We start from the raw sequence: 8,353 nt of genomic DNA, 5'->3' as shown, positions 1-8,353 counted from the left end.
TCTTCTTCTTCTTCTTCTTCTTCTTCTTCTTCTTCTAGATCTGTGCTTTTTAATTTGAGCTCATACATCTTGGAGATTTTTAGCATCTGCCAGTTGTCTAGGGACTTAAGGAACATGCTACTTTCTCAGCCTATTTATTTTTTATTTTTTTATGTTGTTTTGCTTTTCTGAAAACGTGATTGTCTATTTTCTCATAAAAGAAAAGAAAAGAAAAAAAGGAATGTCAGGTTGTGTTTCCACTTGTAACAGTTGTGAAGATGGAAGTGTTCTTCCTGCAGGATGTAGACACATAGGTAGCTGTCCTTGGATGCACTTCTCCTCTGACTACGTACTCATGCTGGGGCTGTATTAGATTATTTTCTCTTTGCTCTGACAAAGCATCTGACATAAACAAAGGATTAGTGTAAGGATTATTTTGGCTTGAAGTTTGAGAGGACAGTCCAACCTGGAAGGAGGTCAGAAGTGTGAAACAACTGCTCCTTCTGTCTTTGCGTTTTGTGAAACAGAACAAGACATAATCTTCTGTTACCTGCTCCCCCCTCCCCACCCCACTTCTTTATATTCTGTTCTTGGTTTAAGTCCATAGTCCATGGAAAGTCACCCACATCCCAGATGGAGTTTCCCATCTCCACAATATCTTCAAAAGTTCTCTCACAGACATACTTTGAGGGACTTTACTCCAGTCAAATGGGAAATGAAGATTGGCCATCAGAACACCCTTCTTCGTATTGTCCAACTGATGAGCAGACACAGGTGATAGTCATAGCATCCCATTCCCAGTGGAAAGCATGCCGTTCATATCTAAAAGTTTCAACAGTTCGGAACTGTGACCACTGAATTGTTTGTTTTTAAGATTTGGACAATCTCTTAACTTCGAGCTCCTCCAAAAATTAAAGGAAAAGGAAAAAGAAAAAAATCAAAGTATATACAGTGACACACAATGAATATTCTTATCCCAAAAGGAAGAACAGATGGTAGCCAGGAAAAGACATGGCCAAAGCAAGACTGGAAAAACAAAATGAAACAAAACAAAATGAAATACAAAACAAAAACAAACAGAAAACCAAAACCAAAACCAGAACAACAACAACAACAACAACAAAAACTCCCAAACCCAAATCATCTTGTGACTCCAGCTCCCATATATGGAGTACTTGGTGCATCCTTGGGACACCAACTTTTTGGTGGCCCTGACTAACTCTGTCACTGTTTCACATAAAGCCCCTTTTGAGCAAGTTCCATCCACTCTACACCTATGGCTTTCCTTGATGAATATCTCATAGTCTCCACCAACCTTCCCTTCCTTTTTCCCATTTCATGCAATCGCTTTTTAAGGCCTCCTTGTAGGGATTCTGATCCGGCCATACAGTGTCTGGCCTCAATGGCTTTTGTGCCAGCAAAATCCAGTACTGTGTGGAGAACACTGGCACATTTTGTTGTCAGCTTAAGATGGAGCTTGGCTGCTACATCCACTCCAGTATTCTGACATGCGTGACAGACCCCCAAAACCTGGACGTAGTCCTGAGGCGAAAAGTTCACGGAAACGTAGTCTCCTGGAAATTTGGCATTCCCATAGCTAGAATGCCCCAGCTTTGTCCCTGTGATAGTGTGGAGGGTCTTGCATGCTTTCTTACAGTATTTTACTGGATAAGAGTTAGAAATCTCAGGTCAAGCTTAGCAAAGTATACTTAGAATCTTCATTATAGTTATATATGGCAGACTACTTTACTTATTAGTAGAAAGTTCCCCCCCCACACACACACAATCACAGAATAATAGCCGAGTTACTCCCATATGCAAGAATTTATAATTATCTAGGAAGAAGGAAGGTTGTAGTCTAAGAAGGAGCTAGAGTAAATACTTAAAAACTATAGATAGCTGAGTTACACCCATACACAGATATTTACAATGGCCTAGGGGGAAGGTGGACTATACAATAGACTAGAATAGGAACTATGGCAAGGGCCTGAAGCCCTTGCCCCTGGCTTCTAAGATCAAGCTGGCCTTAGGTGGGGCTGCTTTTGATCCCAGTTGTTAACATTGATTTTTATCCCAGTTGGTTCCTGTTAGCTTATTGTATGCATTCCTCTGTTTTGTGTAAAAGTCACTTATAAAACTGGTGCTTGCTTTGAGACAAATTACATTCAGATATCACATTCCCTTGTGTTCATGTCTGTTTGTCATCTGTGCCAACTCCTTGCCCACCTGTCTGGAACCCTGATTTTCTTCCTCGGATTGAGGGAGACCGACAGGGCTCGGTCCGTGGCACTTGACCCTCTTGGACTTCACTTTCTGTGGCTTCTGTGAGTGTTCAAGGCTGACACAGGGAGAACACTTCCACACACAGCCAGTTTGGAGGCAGGAACCTCTGTGATTGTATTTAAGAGTAATATTCTAATTAGTTCTTTAAGAATTCCACATGATATACCTTGAACATATTCACCCTTCCTCCCCCAACTCCTCCCATTACTGCTGTACCCTCCCATCCCTTTTTACACAATGTGAGATTTCTTCTTTCCCTATTGAGTTTGTGTTTCCCAGCTAGCCTTATGAGAGGGACAGTTCTAGCTGTAGTGGAATGTGAGGCAGCTGGTCCCACAGTGCTGCGAGCATGGAGCAGATATAATGCTGGAGTACCACTTGCTTTCTCCTTTTTATTCAGTCATGGACCTATGTGCACGGGATGTTGGGAAATGGTGCCCTACCCAGTTAGGATGAGTCTTCCCTCCTCACCAAACACTTGGGAATGCCTCCGCAGACATACCCAGCCATTAGTTCCATTTCTAGACAATTCTAATCTGGTCAAGCATCGTGGGGAACATCCAACCTGTATTCTGTGCCTTGTGTGCCAAAGGAAACAGAAACTAGTGGGTAAGAGTGTGATGAAGAGCAGATGCATGTGTAGTCTTAAACTTACTCATTATAAAGGGAGAAATAAATATCTTTGCAGGGAAGGCTGGTAGACACTGTGTTAACTACATGATCAAAATCAGTGAGTAAGAAGAAGATGCCTGTTTGAAGCATGAAGTTGCGGTGAGCCCCCAATTTTCAGAAGCAATGTCTCACTTCTCTTCTGTGTTGGATTCCCCATCCAGAGCTTCCCAAAAGGAGATGGCTCAGTGCACAAAGGTACTATCCCTACAACCTTGGTGATCTGATTTTAATTGCAGGCACCACGGGGGCGGATCATCTGGAAGCCCAACACTTTTGTGATGAGATAGGAGGTAGAGACAAAAGAATCACCTGGAAGTTTATGGGCTGGCCTGGAGGAAGTGCTGTAGCAGTAGGAACAGCAAGATGGACCTGCTTCAGCAAAGTGGAAGGAGACAGTCAATGTCTGAAAGTTGTCCTCTGACCTCTGTATACACACACACACACACACACACACACACACACACACACACACACACACACATTCACACACACTCACACACACACATACTCTCACACACACAAAACTCACACACATTCACACACACAACACTTATACACTTAACATACACTCACACACATGCACTTCATACTCAATACACAATACTCATACACATACACTCATACAATCACATAAAACACACATATACTCATATACTCATACACATACACACACTCACACACACTTATTCACACAAACACTTATTCACTCTCTCATAATGCATATAAAAATAATTTTCCATAAAGTGGTCTTATTCTTCCAGGACCTTGACCAATCTTCCTCTTTTGGCACATCCTTCAAACCTGCTTCTGAAATCAGCTCACTTTTGTTGGTACGATTCTCAGGCTCATCTAAGAATCAGCTTTCCCAGTTGCTGTCTTCCTCTTTTCACAAAATTTGTTGCCATGACACTTCTTTTGATACCCAAAGTCTCTCTACCTTCTTTTTTTATACCTTTGAAAACATTTCATCAATGGGATGTGATTACTAGTCTATTAAGTTTAAATTCTGCTTTCATTCAGATGTCCACTCCTCCAGGGAGCTCAGGTGTCTCTAGGGTGGCTCCTGCTAGCCATTCCAGTCTGACTAAAGGCCATTTTAGCCCTGGTTTCTTTAAAAATAGTTTTAGCCCTGGTGATGTAACAGGAGGTAGGCTTGTTCTTCCGGGAAAGTGTTTTTTCTTGACTTTTTTTTTTTCTGTGTGAACTCCTGGAAATGGTCTGTTTCCTGATTATTGCACATGGGTGTGAGTTCTAGAGCTGGTGTGCCCATCTCAGGACGGGGATGAGTGAGGCCTGTGTCTGATGAGGCAGAGCAGAGACAAAGCAGTTACATTCAGTCAGCCATCAATGACATTGTACACCTCGACACTCAGCTAAATGAGCCAACTAAAAATTCCCATTTCCTTTTTCTTTTTTCTTGCAATCCACATACCCTGACTTGGGTAGCTGTGGTGATCCAACATATAAGATGTAATCTATCATATGTTAGTTTCCTGTATTCATACTATGGTCATCAAGCATGTGAGCATTTGCATTTCAAAGTTCTAAGTTATGGCTTACCTACACCCATTGTGTGATTTCACATAGAATTACTTTCCCTCCCAAATCCTGTGAAAAGCAAGGCTAATACAGTTCCTGCCCTGGCTTTGCGGAGAGTGGTAATGAAATCTTCTGTGTAAAGGCTTTTAGCCTTTAACTTGCATGATGTATTAAAGGGCAAAGTGTAGGGCTGGCTCATAAACTATACCTGGTGCTCAGTAAATTTTACCCAGTATTGATTTCTCTCTCTTCTCTCTCCTCTCTCTCTCTCTCTCTCTCTCTCTCTCTCTCTTTTCCCACATGAACACACCTAATTTAACTTAAATATTTAACTCCAGTTAAATTTTACATTCTTTATTTCATTTTTTCATTCTACGTTGATCTCTGACTTAATCAATATGCTGACAATTTTTATTTTGTCGATATGATTGTAGTTATTAACATATTTTTAACATATTATGTTTCAGTAGATTTCTTTAAGTTTTGATACATAGACAGACTCAGTGCAAATCTTTTCTTGAGCTTAATCCAAGTTAGTAAACAGGTTGGTGGCCTTCTTCATTCCCGCACTAGTTTCACTTTGTTATGTTGTCTGATAATGTAACATAACATAGGCTCTGGTCTATGAGTATAGCAGAATATTGTTAGTAATCATTTCATTGACTTTTTAATCATGCCTGATTTGATGCCAAGCCTACTTACTATCTTACTGTCTGTTGCTCAAGCCGGATGATCTCAGTGGTAGACATAACTCATTGGCTGGCTTTGCTGGAAGGCCCACATCTGGTGCAGTGCCGAGAGCTTTCACTTTTATGCCTGTTAGTCTTGACCTTAGTGTTGTATAAACACAGAGGGACCCACAAAGCCTGAAGAGATTAGATAGCTCGTTAGCAAAGTGTTGATCTCTCCAAGTTCTATGTATGATGCTCCCACCACTGCTACAGCTGTATCTGATTCCTGTCATGGTAGTGGTCTAGGAAAGGGTATGGTTGATGATCTCAGATTCAGTAGACAGCCAGCCAGTGTCAGGCTGTCCTACTGGGAGGCAGCATGTAGCACAATCTGCTCCAGCACAAAGGTGGCGGTGCTTCTCTTAGCAGCCGTGAGCACAGACCTGGTCATGCCCCTTAACACGTGACATGCGGTGAGGTACTGCAGTATTACCTCGCAGCACAGCTGCCAATTCAGGGACTGTCTTGTGAAGACGGTGGTCTGGTGTGGCTGTGTAAAATGTAGGCTTGGCCTCTGATTTAATTCCAGAAGTCCCCAGATGCTGACCCTTGACAATATTGATCATTGAAACTTACAGCACGGCCAGGCTTCTTCTAGAGAAGTTTCTGAGGTCTTGGTATAGAACCTAATTTACAAGGCAGGTCTGGCAACCAAGGCACTCACTGAAGTATGGAGAAGCCGTTATGAATGAGTCTCATTAGAAGAACCTGACTCTGCTGCAGACTGAACACAGCTATAGGCCATGAGTGATGGAGAGCCATGTGGTATGATGTCTTGTTAGAGAAGTATTGATTATAGGACTAGTGATTTTAGGTGGAGCTCTAATTTAACCTACATCCTGGAGCTATTGCTTTTAGAAGACTTTTCTCCTCTTGCCTAACAACATAAGCATTCCTATGCCAACTAAAACACTGCATTGTTGTTTTAATTAACTTAATAGTTCCATGGGAAGACTGATGGTTTTCCTCAGCAATGTGGTCTCTTCTTAGCCATTGTTGGTGATGTTGTGAGTTCAGTAGTTATCCCCCTGTCCCCCCAGGAAATCCATAATTGTGGAGGGTCTTTTAGGGAGCCGCTTGGCAGGAGTCTGACATTGGTCAAGGACAAGGAAATGGGCTTCAGACAGGAATCTGACATTGGCCATGGGATGTAAGCTCTATCAGGAAATCTGGCATTAGGGCATGAGAAGGAAGTAAGTTTCGGCAAGAATCTAACTTTAGGCTATAATAGGGAAGTAGGGTAAGGCAGGAATTTTAATCTTAGGGTACAACAAAACAAGTAGGCTTCAGGCAAGATTTTGGGCTTGGACTGGGAAGTGGGCACAAAATCTTTTTGGTTGTTATGACAAACCCTTTTAAACAACTGTCATGGCAGTAATCCTTGGATTTTGCTTACTGCTTTGTTATTTCTTTATTGTACTGCTCTCCCTTAATACTTGCATGTAATTAAAGTGGTATAAAAAGTGGATTGGGAAAATTAACTTTTTCTTCAGTCTCAGAATTGACTGGGGTCATGCTACAATGTTGTCTGTCTTTTTTCTTTTTAATTCTCACTCCCGTGCTGGAGAACCTGTTGACTGACTGAGCAGGCTTGGTCACATAATTAATCTTCATTTGACATTGAAACTATGCAAAATGTTATATTTTCCCACATTTATAGCTTAAGAATTTAATGGGATATTTCTTGCCCCAAATAAGACTTTACAGGTATAGTAAACTGTATAACTGAAGTTAATGTTCTTTGAAATAAAGCAAAATTGTAATTAATTGGTTGAAATTATTTTAAATCCAGAAATAAGCGCATGGCTTCATTATTCACATCCTATCTAGTCTATACCAAGGGATTTCCATATTAGTTAGCACCTCTTTATAAAAATGTTTCTTAGCATGGTTGTGGTCAACTGGAAAACATCAGGAAGAGCAATGATTAAGAAATGACAATAGTTTTTTTTTTTTTTTTTAAACATACTCAACTGTGTGGTAACTACACTATATGTAAAAGAGTTTTCATCAGTCTTTATTCAACATGCATTTATTTTAGTACTTTTTACCAATATTCTGGATACTTTGATAATTTAAAATCAAATTATTTTATTTTTTTTCCTTTTTAAAAATAATCTTTAAAATTTATTTATTCTTCTCTCATGTACTACAATCCAACTGCAGTTTTCCCCCTTCAACACCTCCTAGTCCCTCCCTACCAGTGGAAAAATGACAGCATTTTCAACAAATGGTGCTGGCACAACTGGCGGCTATCATGTAGAAGAATGAGAATTGATCCATTCTTATCTCCTTGTACAAAGCTCAAGTCTAAGTGGATCAAAGTCCTCCACATAAAACCAGAGACACTGAAATTTACAGAGGAGAAAGTGGGGAAAAGCCTCGAAGATATGGGCACAGGGAAAAAAATTCCTTAACAGAACAGCAATGGCTTGTGCACAGAACAGCAATGGCTTGTGCTGTAAAATCAAGAATTGACAAATGGGACCTCATAAAATTGCAAAGCTTCTGTAAGGCAAAAGACACCGTCAACAAGACAAAAAGGCCACCAACAGATTGGGAAAGGATTTTTACCAATCCTAAATCTGATAGAGGACTAATATCCAATATATACAAAGAGCTCAGGAAACTGGACTCCAGAAATTCAAATAACCTCATTAAAAATGGGGTACAGAGCTAAACAAAGAATTCTCAACTGAGGAATGCTGAATGGCTGAGAAACACCTGAAAAAATGTTCAACATCCTTAATCATCAGGGAAATGCAAATCAAAACAACCCTGAGATTCCATCTCACACCAGTCAGAATGACTAAGATCAAAAATTCAGGTGACAGCAGATGCTGGCGAGGAAGTGGGGAAAGAGGAACACTCCTCCGTTGCTGGTGGGATTGCAAGCTTGTACAACCACTCTGGAAATCAGTTTGGTGATTCCTCAGAAAATTAGACATAATGCTACCGGAAGATCCAGCAATACCTCTTCTGGGCATATACCCAGAAGATGTTCCAATGGGTAATAAGCACACATGCTCCACTATGTTCATAGCAGCCTTATTTATAATAGCCAGAAGCTGGAAAGAACCCAGATGTTCCTCAACAGAGGAATGGATACAGAAAATGTGGTACATTTACACAATGGAGTACTACTCAGC

This window comes from Mus pahari, chromosome 22 (assembly GCF_900095145.1).
Source record: "Mus pahari chromosome 22, PAHARI_EIJ_v1.1, whole genome shotgun sequence".
Taxonomy (NCBI): domain Eukaryota; kingdom Metazoa; phylum Chordata; class Mammalia; order Rodentia; family Muridae; genus Mus; species Mus pahari.
This window is presented reverse-complemented; position numbering follows the sequence as displayed.